The sequence below is a fragment of the Pseudopodoces humilis genome, chromosome 2 (genome assembly GCF_049639895.1).
Source record: "Pseudopodoces humilis isolate 2021_Gansu_Grassland_sample_001 chromosome 2, ASM4963989v1, whole genome shotgun sequence".
Taxonomy (NCBI): domain Eukaryota; kingdom Metazoa; phylum Chordata; class Aves; order Passeriformes; family Paridae; genus Pseudopodoces; species Pseudopodoces humilis.
Genome location: NC_142201.1, coordinates 19,358,221 through 19,378,710, shown reverse-complemented (window position 1 = coordinate 19,378,710; position 20,490 = coordinate 19,358,221).

The window sequence follows — 20,490 nt, the reverse complement described above, 5'->3', positions numbered from 1 at the left end:
GTTTTTGTTCCAATGTGATGGTTTCTTTGCAGAGTCCTGCTGCCAGCAGAGTCTCAACCACTTTACTAGTGCTCCATGCACTGCACATCCTGGACTACTGCCTTTAAAGCTCCTTTCTACTTTATGCAAACAAAAGCAAACTACTCTGCCAACAAATACTAAGGAGACAGACACATTGTTACTGTAGCCATATGCTCTGTGAAAGGGAAATTCCAGTTACCAACACCTAGAATTTAAAGAACAAAACCTACGTAGGCATGCACCCCAGGTCCTTCAATAAAAATTTTAGCCTTGTATTTTGTTTTGATTTTTTCCCCCTTTCGAATCTTGGCCCTTGGAAGGATGAAAACTCACTGAATCTATTACACATGATATAGGAATTAAAAAAAAAGTTACCTATATTCTCTGAAAGTTAACCAATATTACTGTAAATGCATTTGTTCCACATATGTTATAAATGTATAGAAGCGGGGCCTTGCCTAAGCAATTGTTGATAACAATATTTAACAGCGATTAATATGTAGCATAAGAGACTGAGGAAAGCATTCATTTCATCTCTGCAATGCTTTGTCTATAATCTCCTATCTGCAAACTTGTTCTGATGCTCTTTGTCTTCAAAGACTTTAAAAGTATGTCCTTGAAGCTGAGAATACACCCCACTGCTGACAGCCCAAGTGTCTGCCTTGAAACAGAACTGGTGTTGGAAGATTGGCATCTTATGCTATGGATAGCGTGAGCCCGCAAATACCAGTCAGCCCGAAGATAAAACTTTCTAGAGAAGAAATATGTGAAAACCTCAGCTAATTCAGCAGAACTCTGAGCTGCAGTCAATTACTAAATGCAGGAGAAGAAAGTGGATTGGGGAAGGAAAGAAAAATTCCCTTTAATCAAACCGTTAAACAATCATCTCCGACTAATGAGGTGTAAAACTGAACATTTGAAGTGGATTCACTTTCCTTCTCTCCCACTGATACAGACACATTTGCAATCATGTATATTTGTTGAGTGCAGTCATGCTGGTTTTAACTTCCATCTAATTATTATTTACATGATAATAGTTTCTAGGAGCCCAGTTACAAACCAGAAGGCTGCTGTGCTAAATGTAGAATAGTGGCAAAAAAAATTTATTGAGCCACAAAGATGATAGGAAATCTACCCGATAAATTCAGTATTGGTTTTGCAGTTGCTTCTAATTAATCTCCTACAAAAAAAAAAAAAAAAAAAAAGACAATAGAAAGCATAATTTACTAAAAATCAAAAAAACTCCACCCCTTCTATCTTAAATGTTGCATGATTTGCCAGAGAATCTAAATGCACATTACATTTTAAAATTCATTGAAATGCTTTACAGATTTTTTTGGAAACCTTAAAACCACAGGTTCAATAAGTAATGGGTGATGGCATTACTTTATTTATCCTTTATGTGAGAATTTGTGATTGCATGAAAAAAAAGAACAAGTCCCTAATGGCTGAATTTGAGCGAAATTCTGTGGGTCCTCCATTATACAAGAGCTTGAACTTGTCAGTTCTAATGGCCTTGTGTTACTTCTAAGGGACGTAGATTTAAAGAAACTGAAATAAATGAATAAATAAAGCTTCTTTTGGAAAGTACCTATTGCACAAAAGAAAACATTGTCCCAAAAGACACCAAAAAGCACTTTTCTCAAGCAGGAAAGAGCTACTTGGCTCTTGCAGAACTGCTGGAAAGGGTTATCAGAAACTACTTAACTAGATGTCAAGGGATGTCTTTCCTCCAGGGGACTTTGGATTGGATATTAGGAAAAATTTTCTTCAGAGAGAGGGTAACCACACACTGGAATAGGCTGCCCAGGGAAGTGCTGGAATCACCATCCCTGGAAGGGATGTTGAAGGAAGGCGTGTGCATGTGGCACCAGGGGGCACAGTTCAGTGGTGAACTTGACAGTGCTGGATTAATGGTTGGACTCGATGATCTCAGAGGCTTTGGTAAATGATTCTGTGATTCTTCAGGTGGTGTCTCCAGTGACTCAAAGGCACTGGCATAGCTCCTGCCATGCTCCTTTCCATGACAACATTGGAGTTAGTGTGATTGGACAATACCCTGTGCCTCAGCCCGAGAGCAGGTCCCAGTAACACCTATCATCATGTAATGTTATGGTGAGGATGGGTTTGATAATGAGGTGGGGGGAAGAAAGAAGGCATATCCTAGCCATGATTTAACTGCTACTCACAGGGCACAGTATAACCAAATTGTAGGTGCACAGATGCTAAATACAGCAGGCACTGGAATCACCTTGACATCAACGAGATTCCTGTTAAATGCTTTGGTGTATTCCTATTGGGAATGGTGTCTGGTGGCTTGTTTCAGGACTCAGGCCACATTAGGCAGAGCATCACTCTAAACCCTGCAGAGATGTATCCCCTCAAACAAGCCCAGCAAGCGCAGCCTCAGCAGAACTCTGCTGGGTGTGATCTATCTCTGCTTCCCTCCTGGGCTTTGTTTTCAGCCAGTGGGCAGATTCCCCCCTGCCCAGAAGAAGAAAAACATCTCTAGTGGTGCTGCTTCTGAAATCTCAGGGGTCCCCTGCTGTTAGCAGTCTGCCTGAGGAAGGTCACTGTGCCTCAGTAGTGGAAACACAGGGTCAGAGTTAAAGGCAAGAGTAAAGCTGAGGCCCTCCTGTGGGGCCACATAGCACCATCTATGCTATGGATTGGCACAAAGCAGGACAGGTAACCCTTGAGAGACCCTCTTCATGTCAGGCCTCTGACCTGGGCATGCCTGTGCTCCTGGGATCCTCTTGCAATCAAAGAGGCAGCAAGCCTCTCCTCTGAGCTATTTGCTGGATGCTGTGCTTCTTTCTGCACTGGCTGCCTAGGGAACCAGTATCCCCTGTCTGGAAACATAAATGTCTTAAATGCCTTAAGTAGATTGTGTGAGAGACTCCCTCCTCCGCTCCACCTCATCAGAGGGTTGGAATTGGTGGTAACACACACAGGTGAGAGGAGAACAAAGACAATCTCCTTTATTTCTGGAAGAAGAAAAAGAATGCTCTATTTTTCTTTTAAACTACGTAGGATTACCAATTCATTTATTCATAGTACTTGGGTTTTAATCTGTCAGGGAATAATGACCCATTATTTTATACTTATGGGAAATGACACTTTCTAGTACCTGGTATTTGCAGCTGTCAAATTATATATGTCAGCATCTGTCACTCTCCAGCGTTACTTAACGAATGAGTTTTGCATATCCCAATGAGCTTCTACAAGAATGGAGAAAAATATTAACACCTCTTCTGGCAGCTGTACAGACTGGCTGCTTTTTTGGCATATTCACTTCTGCTCTGTATCGTCTTACCATATACAGACTAGGCTGCATTGTTACAAAGGTTGTAACAGACCCATCAAATACACTAATATACATATTTCTGCTTCAATGGACTATTTTCCTTTCCTCATTCAATTGACTTAATGAAAAGTGAAAATGGCAATGTTAAATAATGGAGAATCACAGAGAATCACAGATTCATTAAGGTTAGAAGGGAACTCTGGAGATAATCTAGTCCAACCAACCCCATGGCAGGGTCACCTAACTCAGGTGACACAGGAACATGTCCAGGTGGGTTTTAAATGTCTCCAAAGAAGGAAATTCCATTACTTCCCTGGGCAGCCTTCCAGTGATTGGCCACCCTCAATGAAAATAACTTCTTCCTCATATTGAGGTGAAATCTCTTGTGTTTTAGTTTATGGCCTTTGCTCCTTGTCCTGTCTCTGGGCACCACTGAAAAGAGTCTGGCATCATCCTCTTGGTACCCACCTTTGAGATATTTATGAGAGATCTCAGTCTTCTCCAGACTAAACAGGCCCAGGCCCCTAGTCTCTCCCTAAGAGAGATATTCCAGACCTTTAATCATCTTTGTGTCCCTCTGCTGGACCCTGCCCTGTAGCTCCTGGGCCTTACTTGGAGTATCCAGTTTATAGCTGATCCATACACAGAGGTAAGACCCTTCTTCTGTGTATATTCTTTACACAAGCTCACAGAAAGAATCCTTTTCTTTCTTTGTCACAAGTTTTTCATATTTTTCTACATTGCAAACTGATACAAACTTTAAAAAGCAACTTACCTGCTGCAAGATAGAACAGTTTACCTGGATGCTATTTACCTCATTGCATCACAGTGATTCAAGTAAAACTAAAAAGGACATGAGCCAGACAAGTCAAAGAGCAAGGAAGGTGATGCTGCTCCAGGGAGGAAGTATATTTTTACTGTACTAAAAGGCATATTAGTATTTTTTTATTTCTTTTTTTTATGTATAAGAGAGACTCCAATGACAGCTCATATTCATCACTAATGAGCTTTTCAGGATTTCCGGGGCTTTTGGGCTCTTTATGCAATCCACTGGCAGGACCCTGGGCCTGTCTTACAGACATGAATCTACCCTCAGGCTAGAAACTTTGAAAGGGGCAACATATGGGGCTTTGGTCGAGGCCCTTTGCTGTGGATGGACCAATAACCTGTCACCTTGATTTTAGGGAAGATGACTATGGTGTATTGAAGCAACTGTATTTTTTAGTATTGAGTTCTGTGCATCCAACATGGTGTGTTACCTTTTCTCACTGGAATTTCTGTGAGGGAGAAGTATGATTTCCTCAAGGGAGTCCTGAAGAGGAAATTTCCTGTTGAACTTTCATGTCCAGACACAGCTGCTCCTTGTATCAAATACAAAACCCAGGTATTTCAGAACCAGTCTCTGTATTTTAAAGAGGATCCTGTTTGCTGGGATTCCCTACTCTGAAGCATGGCAATTGTCAAATCTCAGTATACTATTGGCACTTAACAAGTCTGTGAGCCTACATGTTTTTTTGCATGGCTAAACATCTGGGAGTGCTCAAGGCCAGGCTGGATGGAGCTCTGAGGACCTGGTCTAGTGAAAGCTGTCCTGCCCCTTCCAGGGCCACTGGAACTAGATGATCTTTAAGGTCCTTTCCAATACAAACCATTCTATGAGTCTATGATTGAAACATTGAATTAGTAACAAGTAGGACTAATCTGCCAGAAGCCTATTCCCACCTTGCTTCCTTCATAGACCTACTTTTCTACAGCTCAAATGCATGAAAATTGATGCACTGAAAAGGTTTGAAAGATACTGAATCTTTCTTTCCACCAAATTGAACTTCAGATCGGCACAGCTGAGTCCTGAAGATTTAATGAAGTCTTCTGCTGATGAAACTGGTGGATGCCACCCACAGGCAAGAGAAATCCCTATAGGCAGCTGAGAACTGAAGGATGAGGTAGTGAAACTCATTATCCTGCAGAAAGTCCTAGAAACTAAAGCTAGCTCCTAGTTCCGGTTTACTCATACCCACAAACATCTGTGTCATTACACAATACATTTAATCACAGAAATATTTAAAGTTAATCCTTTGCTCATGCCATTTTAATAATTGAGCAGAAAATCAACTCTGATATGTTTCTTTCCCCATAGTACTACATATGAAACAATATATGTCTGTGAGCTAATAGCCAAAATGGAAAGCCAAGATGAAGATAGAGCAATACTATGGAGGAAAATAAATCCTTGATGTAATCAGTTCACCAAATACTGCTATTAAAAAAGGAAAATGATTTTCTGAAATTCTTCTTCTGTTGTTTCCCTGGCCAAAGTTGGTTATCAGATTCAAACTGGATATATGAAATTTCTTTATATCCCAAAAGTAAAATTTTCAGCAAAATTGCTATTCTTAAATAGCACTTCTTGGACTACTTAAGGACTCATAGAATTGCCTGATATACCCTAATAACAGTGATTCCAGTTATTTCTTTTGGAGGTTGATTTAGAATTTTTTTTCACCTAGCCCTTTATTTATGCTTGTATTAACAAAAGAAAAAAAAATACAAAAAAATACCAGTATTCATAGTGACTGGAACATATTTTAGCAATATTTCGGATATTACCCATGAGATTAATCTGACTAAACAGTTATCTGCATGGTAGATGTCTTCTATCTCTCAAATAATCAGCTTTGGCTTCCTCAGTGTGGAAAGGAATAGAGGTTCTACAGCACAACCCTAAAGGCAGCATCTAAAATCCAAATCCAGTGAATCTCACCACACATGCAATTCTCTCTGTTAATGAAGGAAGAAACACAGAGTAATGAGATTAGGTGTAAGCATCTATGGGACAGAAACCTAAAGTAAACTCAGAGGAATTCTAAGATCAGAAAATACAAAGATTAATGTACATCAGGTTATCCTCAGGTTTATAGGTGATTAGCTCTGTACCTAAATGGAAACCTGAGTACTCAGGGTTCCTTTTTATAGAATACTGTATGCAGCAGGGATTATGTGAGCAGCATGTTTAATGGGGAACAACAAAGTGTGCTAGATCAATAAAAATAAGTAACAAGAAATCTCAGCAACAAAGATGAACGTAGTGGATAGTTGATATCAGTTGGCAAAGGCTCAAATTAAAGCACTTCAGTGAAATCACCAACAGTAAACCATAAAATCAGAGCCACTGACCTGAAGCACAGGCTAGACCTAGCATCACAATATTTTTATTCTTCTAAAATGCTTAAAGATTGTCTTTCCTGTTTTAGCCATTTGGACATTAATTCACCATGTTTTAGTGTGCCTACAGAACCTTTTTCAATTGGGCAAATGACCAAAGCAAAATATAAACCAGCAGTGAACTAATGTAGTTTGTGAACATGCATGATAAATTTTGGATTTTAAATACAATAAATCAGTCATTTAAATTTAATATAAGCCGCATAATTTAATTCTGCTTCATTAGCCTATATAAACACAATAAAATCTGTCAAATGCAAACAAAGGGCCTCCTAGAGGTGATATTTTAATTGTAATAAAACTGTCATCTAGATTAATAGGCCAGTTGAACAATTAATTTCTTCATAGAAGTTAACGCTATTCTAGAAAATGAGCTTTAGCTTGAATTTCTCCTGATGCCTTTGTGCTCAGGAAACAAGAACTTGCAGTAGAAAGCAGCAACAATCGGCTCCACAGCCCCTCATTAGAAGAAGGAGGGGGGGAAAGTCTGGGTTACAGCACGAAGCTCTGCTTCTACTGCTTCCTTCAGACTATTGCATTTAATATAAATGGGCCTTTAGCTTAGAGATAGGATTTAGGGAAATACCTATTAAGCATGTCAAACATCATCCAATATAATTTTGCCAGGTAGGAAGAGGGTTTTTTCCCAGATGCCCCCTGCATGGACCAGGGCACCACAAAAGCACACCCAGAGTCCCCTGGAATATTGCCTCCCACAGGAGTCCCTGTTCCCTCAGATGTGGGGTAAGTCACCACTCATCAACACACACTCACCAACAAAATTCTACCTGCATTTCCTTCCAGTTGCCAGTAGGAAAAATGTATTGGTTTTTGGATTTTTCCCCTTAAAACCTTAATACAGCTTGTGGCTTATTTTAGTTGGCTGAGAAACAGAATACTCAGCTCTTCCACTGATTGGCTCTAATTGCTTCACTAGATATTTTTCACCTGGTGACTATGAAATATTCACAAGTGATAGAATCTAATTCCAGATGGGACAGTTGACTATCAGGATCTAATTTTGTTGGATTTACCTCCCCCTCCCCACTCTTGTCCATATACATTGGTGCTGCTTTTCCATATTTTATTGCTTCAGCCTAGATCCTTTGTAGCCTATACAGGGAAAAAAGCAGTGAGGGCCTTTTTCATCAGCCTGTTGTGAAAGTACTAACCTGCATTGAAGGGAAAAATCGTCTTTCACGTTAAAGAGTTAAGTAAATTGTTTACCTTATCCTTTGAATTTTAATCCCTAAAAGCATTTCTTTCCTAAAAATAGAGCTGTATACTTTCTAAGCCATTTAGCAGCCAGACAGAAAAACCACCAATGTGCCTTTGAGTCTGTTTTATTAATATCACACTTAAAAAAGAAATATCTCTGTGCTCTTCTGAGGGACAGCAACAATATAAAGATTTAACAGGGGACAAGAAGCATCATAATTTCTTCACCAAAGAAAATAATCTGCCACAGGTTTTATGGATGTATTTACAGTTCTTCAAAGCTACTTTTTAAAGTAGCTGACTGTGTCAGTCCCTTGGATTTCTTCATCCTGGGCTGGGTATCTCTGCTGGGGCCAGCAGCTGCTTTTTTATGTGACTAACTGGGCACCTGCTCCTGCCAAAGCCATTAGCCAAAACATTCATAGCTGAGAAGGAACAGTGAGAGCTTAAATTTCCAAAGGTTGCGATTTTTAGCACTAAAACAGCCTCAACATTTCTGACAAGGCCCTCCTGCATCTATCCCAGAACTTGCACACTTGTTCCCCTACGGCAGGGGTGGCTCCTGGAGCCAGCACTACTCCCTGCACTTGGGGAGCCCAGAGGGATGTTTGCAAAGTTGCCCATGGAACAGGTTAGACACATCCTGATGATTGGTACAGCCCCCTAGTGTTTTCTCTCCCTTCCTCAGTGCATAGCCCTCCCTGGCAGGTACTGGGTCTTGGAGCAGAGAGAACATCCATCTTCCAACAACCCAGACATATTTTTAACAGCAGAAATGTTCTGGAAAATAAAGTGCTGTATTGGCCTTACTAGAAAAACTAGTAAAGGAGTATTTTACACATGTTAGACACTTAATGAATCAGAGAATGGTTTGGGTTGGAAGGGACCTTAAAGATTATCTAGTTCCAGCCATGGGCAGGGACATCTTTCATTAGGCCAAATTGATCAAAGCTCCACCCAACCTGGCTTTGAACACTCGGATAGAACATCCACAACTTTTCTGGTTAATCTGTTCCAGTGCCTCACAACCTGCACTGTAAAGGATTTCTTCCTGTTATCTAATCTTAAACGTATCCTCTTTCAGTTTGAAGCCATTCCCCTTTGTCCTGTCACTGCATGCCCTTGTAAAATGCTCTTTCTACAGCTTTCTTGCAGGCTCTCTTCAGGTACTGAAGGTACCACTGCAAGATTTCCCTGAAGCCTTCTTTTCTCCATGATGAACAACTCCAAATCTCTCAACCTGTCCTCGTGAGAGAGGTGTTCCATCACTCTGATCACCTTTATGAATCTTCTCTGGACCCACTCCAGCAGGTCCAACTGAAACAAAACATTTCCACATCCCTTTGATTTTCATGGTTGTGGTTTTCTTGGCCCCCAGAGGACTCTTGAAGATTCAGAATTAAAAGGTCACTGTATTAAAATAAATACCTCACAGGGTTACCAGTCTCGAGATATTACCCTTATTTTGTTGATGGAGGTAAACACAGTTTGTGCAAATGATAAACCCATAAGAGACAAAGACAATTTTAACAAGTTCAGGATGATGGGTTTCTGTCCTTGGGAAGCACAACCAGCCAGTTGTGGGGACAGTGGGAGTGGGAAGAGGATAGCTCCCCACCACAGCCAGCCATCATGCTGCCCCAAAACACATCTCCAGGCTCACCTCCTGGGGTGATGTCTGTGCTCATTTCTTCAGTCAGCACTTACTGAGCTGAGGGGATGGAACAGGGGCTTGGGTGTTCCTCCTGCTTGCATGGCCCTGCACCCCCAACAGGCACCAGAGCTACTCCAGCATCACCCCTGCCATGGCCCCAAACCTTCCCAAATGTTTCTGTGTTCACAGAATCCAGGCTAAATCTGTAAGCCATTACAGATAATTTCAGCCTCCAGGGAAAATGTAAAGGTTCTCTCTAAACCAGTCACATCCCAGATTGAGCTGGGAGTGCAGGAGTACACACTGGCCCATGCCTCTTCCTCTGAGGTGCCTCCAAACATCCCTTCCTAGAGCTCTGGGGCCTGTCTGCACAGAGAAGTGCAGCCAAGGCCATGACACCCCTTTTTTGAGGCAGCTGAGTTCCTGAAACAGGTTGGGATCCCAAAAGGCTATGAAGTACTTTGACAAAGCCCACCCGACACCTTTTCTCATTGACATGATTGTGCAGCTTTAGGAAGGGGGTTTGTTTTTAGCTGGCCACTTCAGACAGGAACCTGTATAAACACAGTACTGTGCAAATATACATATAGCCTGTGCAAATATTAGGATACTATGCATGCAAACAACCATATCATTCACTTCTCCTCAAAGTCAAAGGTCCCTGGAGCAAACGTTGATAATTGCCTTTGTGAGAGCATGATGTCATTTTTTCAGTTGAATTTAAAGGTAATAATGAGTTGCAGTAAAACTTACCGTCCAAAGGTTTGGTGTCAAAATGTATCATCACAGAGACTGTCAGACTGTGGTTAGTTTATATGGGACTGGAAATTGTTTAATACGACAGAATATAGAACAATGCAATCAGCTATTGTCTTTAGACTTTATGATGGTACTATCAGCTGACATCAGTTGGTTTAAGTAATTAATATAAACTATGATTGGAAAACATTTTCCCCTTTCTTTGTGCTCCTTTTTGTTTTCCTGGAGTTTAAAATCACCCTGTTTGTGTGAGCCTTTAATTTAGCAGGAGAGTGATAAAATAATTCCTGCATCTTTTTATAGCAGGAGGTAGTACTGTAAGTAAAAGAAGTTAGAAATTCATCATAGGGGGTTTAAGTTTGTTGCATCAAGCTCTTCCTAAAATAGCTGTGAGTCATTCATACTCCTGTTGGCATATTACAGGTTTTGCCCATTGGGAATCTTTAAACGCTTGCTCATATACTTTTTGATTTAATGCTAGAATGAAACCAAGCAGCAGGGCAGAAACCAGCCATTTACAGCTTGTTGAAATTCAGCAAATTTTTATTCTGATCACTTAATGTAACTGCAAGTCACCTGAGGCACCTGTATAGTCAATAGCATTCTTGACACTGTTAGGTGAAGTACCAGCAAAGATGTCTTTAAGCACTGACACTGGTATTTATATATATTTTTGGCTTTAGATATGTATCAAGGTCTGCTAAATGTATAAAGAAATTAATTCAACTATGTGCAAACACATGTAGTTCTGCTGTTTAGCAGAACCAAGAACATGGGATTTGTTCTGTAGTTCAGGAGAATGTCCCTGACTGTAGCACACTGGCTATTACATATCTAACAAAAAGAGATTTTTCCTGTTGTAGGACATCCAGATTGACGTTAAAAGAGTGACATCTAGATCAATGTTAATGAGTAGTCTCATCTCTTGGCAGTAGAGGATCACGTTTTTGGATCCTCAATGAATGAGCAGCTCCCACTAAAATAAGTTGAAATTTTTTGTACAGCTATCACTGCATCAAGATTTCATCAATATATCAAATGTAACCACTAGCAACAGAATTGAGAAGGAAAGTATTTCCCTCTTCTTTGATAATTTGTGAGGTTATGGTTTGTTCTCCATCCAAAAAGGAATTGGAGAATCACATTTACTAAAATTTCCATTGTTCAGTAGCCTGAAGTATTTTCCTTTGGTCAGGGAGGAAAGAAGAAAAAAGGGAAAAAGGAAGATTAATGAAATGGAAATAGCAGATTTGGTTCTGTCTATAGATGCTTAAAAGACAAATTTTAACTTTGCAGAGGTTCATAAAGATATTTCAGTTTCAGCTGACTTCTGTATGGTTCACGGGCTGCATGCAAAAACAAATTTAATGGCAAAACTTTTGTTTATACAATGGGAGTACAAGAAGGAAATGTAGGTCAAACCAAACAAAACCCAGCTGATATTTCTCCTGTTTTGTTTCACCCCCACCTTTTCATGGCATAGTGCACAGGAAAACTGGACTCAAACCAATCCTCATCCATCATTTAGGAAATGCAGAAGCAGAAGTGCTGTGGGAAAATGCAATGGTATCTTTTTTACTTGGATTTAACAGCTGGGATTTTCCTACCAGAAAAACCAGTGTAAAAAATACATACAGGGGAAATTTGGGACAAAGTCATTGGAAAAAACAATTAAAGATCACAGATCTATCAAATATTGGGTATGCTTATATTAAACGGCAATGCTGTTTTACAGCATTTACAGACCTGGGGATTTCATTATTTCCTTAGAAGCCAATTATACCAATGTAAATGTCATTTTAATTAATTCATGTATTTTTCCATAGAAGGGTTAGAAAATTCTAAAAAAAAATAAATTAAAGGATGTATTTAGGGATTTTTCAATTGTTCAAAAATTTTTCTTCTTAATCCAGAACTGGACACCACATACTCTATAAAAGAAATGAATAGAAGGCAGCTTGCATGTGTTATGTGCTCTGCAGTAGTCAAATGACTGTCAAAAAGAAAAAAATAATGTACTTGAAGAAAAAATACCTTTCTACTAAAGAAAATTAAGGTTCATATGTCATTGAAGTTTATTAAAGCTGGGCTCAATGCCATGTTTTGCCTTGATCCTTCAGATTCCAGTAAAAGATAGATTTTTTTTTCCCCCTGCTATTGGTAAAGTCATGCAGAATGATACCAGTTAGATTAGTAATAAATTGCTTACATTTTTTCTGAGTATGAGGTCTGTTGATTTTGTAACACTAAGCACTTTCTTTCTTTTCTCTGTCATGTATTTTTGGCTGTTTAAGCCATGCAGAGGCATTCCATGTATTTGTTGTATGACAAATTTGCTATTCTTAAGGCAAACCACACTGGCTATGTTGGAGGTAGAATATGTGGACAGGGGCCACTATTCTGTGGCTTTTGCTTCAACTTTTTCTGGTCATTGCATACAAAGACAAAAAAAATTGCAGACAAAGCTGTTTCTGTGAAAAACAGCTATTTCTCTTTGCATGGAGAATAGAACAAAGCCTCCAGCAGAAAACTCAGCAGTGCTATGTAGAAAGAAGTTGTATGTGATTAAATGAATTAACACACAGTTTATTTTTTCCCCTTATAAGGAACTACCTGTCATAACCCTTTTACCCTTTAGCTTTATGCCCACTGCTCTTGTCTTCCTCTTCCAGGTTTTTTTTTAACCATTTTCTCTGAGTGCTTCATTGGAGTCCTTGGAGGAGATAATTTTGCTGGGCTTGGCTCCCTGGGAGTTGTCTGTGGTCAGTGCAAGAGGGACAGAGGGACAGAGAGCTACAACTCAAGAGGGCAGATCCAGCAGGTCCTAAAACACATGTGCAAGAGAGGCAGCTGAATTCTCCTCGAAAGGTTTCTGATATTCTTTTATCAGAGAATGAAAGTTTAAGCCAGCCCATTTTTAGGCATATGAAGATGGTTCCCACTTGGACTGAGCAGTACGGGCATAAATAACCTGTCCCAAACTGGTGAAGTAATTCATCTGGGCTTTATCCAGTCTGAAATACAGAGATCTGGTTATTATAGCAGTTGAGCAGAGTTTCAAAGCACTTATTTCCCACTTAAATTTTTCAGTCAAATTATGAAGGTTTACAAATTAATAATTCCCAGATGGCATGAGAGGAGTTGCTAATAAAATTCTTCTTTTCTTCTTTCTTCATCTTTGTAGATATAAGTAAAACATGGATAACCAGTTCCGACTGGGCATCTTTAACCTGATACAGTTACATCCATTTTTCAATCATATGTCTAGCTGCAAGAAAGCTTATAAGCTGATTTGGTGAGTCCCATATGCATAGTGACCGATGTTTTCTCACACAGACAAAAGCCATTGGATCATTTAGGTTGGACAAGACCTCTGAGATCATCAAGTCCAATTAACCCAGCCCCTCCACATTCACCAATAAATCATGAATGCCACGCTCACATGCCTTTTAAGCACTTCCATGGGTGGTGATTTCACCACTTCCTGGGCAGCCTGTTCCAATGCCTGATTCTTTCACTGAAGAATATTTTCCTAATATCCAATCTAAACCATCTCTGGCATATCTTGAGGCTGTTTAGTTTTGACTTGTCACTTGGGATAAGAAACCAATCCCCACAACCTCCTTTCAGAAGTTGTTGAGAGAGAGAACACCCCACTGAACCTCCTCTTCTCCAGGCCGACCAACCACAGCTCCCACAGCCACTCCTCAAAAGACTCACTCTCTAGACCCTTCATCAGCTCCATTGCCCTTCTCTGGACTTGCTCCTGCACCTTGGTGTCCTTCCTGAATTGAGGGACCCAGAATGGACACAGGATTCAAGGTGTGGCCCCTCCAGTGCTGACTACAGGGGAACAACCACTGGCCTGGTCCTGCTGATCCCATTGCTTCTGGTACAGAACGTTGGCCTTTTTGGCTACTTGGGCACATGCTGGCTCATGTACAAGCAGCTGTTGATCAACACTCCAGGGTGGTTTTCTGTTGGGCCCCTTTCCAGCCGCTCTTCCCCCAGCTGGTGCAGGCACTCCACCTTATTGAGACTCATACAATTGGCCTCAGCCCACTGATCCAGCCTGTCCAGATCCTTCTGCAGATCCTTCCTCCTCTCCAGCAGATTGACACTTCCTCCCAGCCTGGTGTTGTCTGGAAACTGACTGTCTTCAATACCCTTATCCAATTCATCAATAAAGATACTAAACAGGATTCTTCCCAAAACTGAGCCCTGGGGGGCACCGATTGGTCTGTGGTGGGAGTCCAGGATTAACTGTGTGGAGAATTCAATGTTTCTTAATATGTCAAGTCTTAATTCAGTTCAACATTTTGGACCTCTGTCCTGCTGATGGGCAGGTAAGAAATTTCATGCCTTCCTGACATCAGTAGTTGCTGAAGTGGCTGTCACCCTCTCCTGCCTTTCTCTGCAGCGCCTTACTTGTGTTGAGAATTGTGGCTGTACACAGGGAAAGCATTTCTGTTCACAAGCTTGGTCTCTGGCTGCTTTCTTCCAGTTAGCATAGCTGTGAATGTCTTCATTATCTATATACACATATAGAAACAGCAGTAAAGAAGTTCCTTCACAGACCAAGTACCAAGAGACCAGGGGTGAAGGAGTGAGCTGCTTTGTCTCATGTTTCTTCAGAGCTGTGGGTACTTGAGCTGTGAGAGCCTGAGCTGGAGAAAGCTTCCTGGAGATAAACTTCTGATCTTGCACAGGTTGGGATTGCTGGCTAAGAGATAGCAGATGCCTCTGGCTGGAAAGTGCTCTCCTAAATACTATTTCAGACTCTTAGGTTGTTGCAAACCTTCCATTTACATTCCCTGCCTACAAAGTCTCCCACAAATAAAGTCTAAGTCTTACATTAGTAGAGCAGACCTGTGTAAAGACTGAGCACTGAAATTTTCATCCAGAATCTGCTTTGTCTTGTGTATTTTTAATAGCTCATTTACAAAATAAAAGTGGGGATATCAGCTGAATACCTTGTTTGTTTTTTTTTAATTTCTATTATACAGTTCAGATGTCTCCAAGACAATTAAAAGAAGATAGACAGAAAACTCCAAAAATTAACACTGCTGCAAATGCCAATAGAGTCTTCAGTGAGCTGAACCGTGAGGGTGAGGCTCTTCTTCTAGGCTCATGCATATTCTGTTCTAAAATGTATATGCAAAAATGTGTACATATTTCTTCCCTCCTTACCCAAGATATTCACAGCACTGTTGCTTGCATTCCTTTGACCATTTTTTGACACAGTTCCCTTGAAATAAAGAAATCAGAAAAAAAAAAAATTAAGGAAAGGCCTCCTGTTCTGTCATGTGGGGATTATTAGTTTACAAACCCTCAACCTTTGACCTGGTATTTTTGCTGAAGTCTGAGTGAAGAACAAGCTCCCTTTGAAGCTCTCAACATCATGTCCCGAGGAATGCAGGATCGCCAGAGCTCTGACTGCTGAAAGCCTGGATGAGTTATTGTAGCAGGTTTCACTGGCTCAGGCTGGGGGCAGGGCTCTTTCCCCCTATGAACAATTAAGAGGGATCCATCTCATCCATTTTTTCCCTTTGTAAAAGCTGCCTATCTATTCTCAGTATTCATCAAGGAACCCTCCATGGAGACATGCAGGCACCCAGAGAGAGCATTTCAGCTGACACAATAGGATGTGCCTGGAGGTGATTATTTCTCTCTGCTGAAGGCGGAGGGAGACTGTACAGATGATGTCTGATCAGACAAAATCAGCCAAGAAAAGATTCCAGTTTATAGACACAGTTTGAAAGAAGGCCAAATGTGTTTGCAATACCTCTCTGTTACCCAGCACTGCCACACAGCAGTCCAGACAAAGGACTTGGGATTACTTCTCCAAAATAAATATACTGATCTATGTACTTTTAGCCAAGCTTGGTATAAACCATTGAAAATATAATCTTGGGGTTTTTTCCCTCTTGCTCCAAATAAACAAAGAGGGCTGAGGGAGTCTCATTTCTTATCATTTGCAAAAAACTGGTGAAATCTTGGTACTCTAAACAGCATTGCCAAGTTTCACAATTTCTGACACATTTCATAAGGATTCACACTACTTACAATTGTCTTGGAATCATCCAATATTCAAGAATTTTTTTTAAGAAGAGAAAATACTGTTTTAGCCATTATGATTACAGAGAAAAAGTTAAATATGCATATGACTGAAGCGCACTTTAAAATGCAATAAATGTTAGAATAACCTATGTTAATTACATTAATATGTTCAGTCTGTTCTATTCCATTTTGATCTGTTCAGCTTTATTTAAATGAAGACTCAGCCAGGAGGTAATGTGTACATGTTTTCAGAGCAAGGATTAAATTAATTAAAATAAGATCAAGATCACAAGCAGAGCACAGAAAAACTATCATGCATGAAGAAATTAATGTATTCCACAGAAGATGTTCAAGAGAAACAGCAGTTTCCCAGTTGCTTCAATGTGTATCCTACGTGCTACTTCAAGGACCTAAATTTTCCCAAAAATATATATGTTGACAAGCATACTTTTCAGAGATATGTGCATCATTCCTATGAGCTATTGCAGAGGGGAAAAAAGTATTCGATAAAAAAAATGAGATCTATTTTTGGAATAGCAATATCTTTTATAGTCACTTTATAACTGGAAAATTAAAAATATGTTCTTGTTTTATTCTTTCTTACTTTGAAAAAGGGCTAAATGGTTACCCTCTGACAAGGACCTAGCAAGTGTATCATACCCTTAAAATCTGGAAATTACTGTGTGTGAAAGGAGAGCCCCTTTTTGGAAAGAAAACAGGGTACTTTGGAAAAGAGTACTTCCCATTTGTCCCTGCTAAAGGGAATCCTAGGCACTACAATATATGAAGTTCAAAGACACAGGCTCAGTGGGCACAGGAGCCATGTGTGGTGGGACCAGCACAACCCTGGATGAGGCTGGAGCGAGGCATGGCCACATGTGCACAGACAGCTCCCTCGAGCCTGGGACACCACACAGCCCTTCCTTCCCCACAGCTGCCCTCCTAATAACTGTCAGGTGTAATAAGGCTTCCAATTTGTAGCACACCGAATGAAAAATCATCATATGTTTTACCCAGGAGACATCCCCAAAGCAGACAGAAATTGCCCATGTTGCACAAGACAACTTCACTAATGCACTGAGGCTGAAATGGAATCTGCAGGCAAATGTGGTAAAAGAGGAAAAAGCTTAAAAGGCAGCACATTTGGGAGTACTAACAAATGGTCCAAACATGACAATGAGTGCAGATGAGCACTTTTTAACCAGTGGGGAAACTGGGAACAGCACCAATATCCCAGAAGGCAAAAAATCTCTTTAGCTACTAGGATTATTTGATATTAATATAACTCTAATATAAAATCCAAACAAAAACTGAACAAAATGGTGACCTGTTACATTTGTGCTCTCTGGGAAAATGTGCAGTTCTGGTCAGAAAGGGGAAAAACAAAGGCAGTAGCTTCAAAGACAGAGGGTTTTGTGGTAGGTAACTATAATGTATTGATTTTTTTCTTGTCCTTGGCCTTGTGACACAGTAGGTAGGAAGATGGATGAGAGTGAAATTTGTTGGCTGGGTTACACTCTCTGCCATTACCACCATTGCCTTAAAAAGATAAAAGGCATGAAAGACTTCTGTCTTTGTTTTTAACATCAAATGAAGACTGATGATGGCTCTAAGGTATGATATGGATAATGTGGATGTGTTGTCTGGAAGTGATTCTGGGATTGGGATTCAACCTACCTGACTTGAGATGTCCACCATAAGAACATTGGCAGTACCTGGGTTGCTCACATACTCCTCTTTTCACAGTCAGAGAAAAGAAAAAGGCACTCATGGCATTTGGCTCTTGTAGCATTTATAGAAACACACCTTTTGAATGGAATTACCTATTTCCAGAATCATTTCACCTGTTAAGTCCTTCCTAGGTAAGAAAGCAAGATGACCAACTCAGATGTAAACATCTGCATCTGGTCAGGTAAATCTGAGCATCTTATTGACTGAATTTCTGGTGTAATGTGGAAAAAAACCAAACATTGATGTCTCCAAATAGAGAAAAGGGTTTAGAAGGTAACTGGAATTTTAAAATATTTAAATATTTAAATATTACCTCATTTAAGAGTACACGAACCAATTTACTGGAAAAAAGTCTTCCTTCCTGGTATAAGGTACTTCCAATTTTTTTAAAATGTCTTATTTTGTCATGAATACAGATCATGTCAAGAAAAAAATAAGTCAGTGGTTGTTGTGCTCCTGAATAGTTTATACAATTTTTCTTTTCAAGAGTCTACTTATTCTTCTGTAGGTTTTCCTTTTTGTTTTTTTTGGTCCTGACGTGAATAATTTGTGATTTCTATCTCAGTTTAAAACCTGGAATCCCAATGGAGCAGAGAAATGATTGGTGTTGCATACATTGGATATGGTCTCTGAGTTTGGAATATTTATTCTGACACAGAGAATGCAGTTCTGCTGCTGTGCCTGCCCTCAACTATAGGATGCATATCCTTATTTGTATTATCACGCTTGTTACTGAGCCATTCCTGTTCTACACTGAGACTTCTTGCAAGAGCTGTGCACTACTTTAAAATGTAACATTCATTATCAAAAAACACATGTACTTTAAGTTCTAAAGCAAGTTTCAAGAGATTTAGGCTATTTTTTGGTCTTATCTCAAAGCAGTTTTGTTCATATCTTCCCAACAAACCTTTTTGTATTATCCTTTGCCTGATATGGTTATACTGAGAAACAGAAAAAAAATCAATATGGACTGGTTAGAGCATAATATTTAATAATATTAAAGAGTTAAAAGCAATGTAAGAAAGAATTTAAATGGCAGAGGCCAGGTGAAAAGAAATACAGTGCGTCAGGCACAGAGAATGTGTTTATTGGAGTAGTCCCAGGTCCAGATCAAAGATATAGAAATAGTGTCTGGAAACCGTAAAGTGTTTTCAGTGCTGTAAACGTTTCACAAATACATGCAGGGACATTTAGGATGTTCTTTTTTCAGTATCATATTAAAAGAAGAAAAAACAAACTGAAAAACCCCAACACAGACTATAAACTGTTAAATCTCTGATCAAGATTTCCTATGTCCTTTAAAGTACAAGGAGACAGTTGTTTCAAGTACAAATTCTGATGTGAAGGAAAAAAAGAAAACAAAACAAAAAAACTTGGAATAAATGCTGTCTCCTGAACAGCAGCCAAAAACTGCAGCAAGAGACTTGGTATCAGAACCATGAGCAATCTCAGATGGGGGCAGAGCAGATCAAGGGAACAACTTTGAAGCAAGACCTTGTGTCTGCTCACTGTGACCTGGAGTTGCCTTTGGCAGAGTGGGGAAGGAAGTCCAAAGAAGAACCTGGCATGCTGAAAAGGTTTCTAGAGTAGGGCATAGATAAGACCTTACCAGCTGTGTTGACTTTGGCTGTGTGTTTATATGATAATTAGAAATGAATAAACCTATCAAAAGAAAGAATGTGTAAGACAAACTGAAAAAGTCTGATGTTGAGGTTTATACTAAGCTACCATGGTCAGTTTGGGCTCCTGGAATCAAATTTTACAGAAAGGGGACTTATTTCTGGATTATTTCTGCTCTAGCAATGGGCAAAAACATGGATGAGCAACCCAGATGAAGGAAAATGACATGCTCTACCAAAGCATGAGAACCTGCACGCTTAGGAGATTATCCCCATCCAGGTATACCCTGTCCTGCTCCCTGGTACTTCCAGTGTGGCCACAGCTTGGACCAGGGCTATAGGAACATCTTTTTGCTGCTGTCTTGTAAATCACTGTGTTAAATATCACTGTCCCCAGATGAACAGACACAACCTGAAGGAATGTAAGCCTAGCTACAATGTTTTTATTATATTTTTGGGAGGTAGATTGCCCATTTCGCATCCTTTCCTTTCTTTTATCACTTGCTCCTGTTCCTGATATCAAAAGAGAAATATTTTTGCTCAGGAATTTTATCAGTTTATGTACCAAAATTTCTTCTTGGCCAAAACATCTCACTTGCACTTGGTGTCTACTGAAAGACAGAGACTACTGTGGCTGAAACAAGGAGAGTCAAGTCAAAGCTAGATAAATTATTGCTAGACTTAATAAGATTAAAGGTACTATTCTGAATTTGAAAACTATTACTTCATGGTATTTCAGACTTTAAGTCATCTCATCTAACATGAGAGAGACTTCCAGGGGCAGTTTGTCAATTCAAAAAACAAGAATTTAGTACAGGTAGAGTAGCTGTTGGAGAGGAAGACAGACTTGGATAGTGCATCAATGGAATATAGAAGAAACATGGTTAACAAGGTCAAAC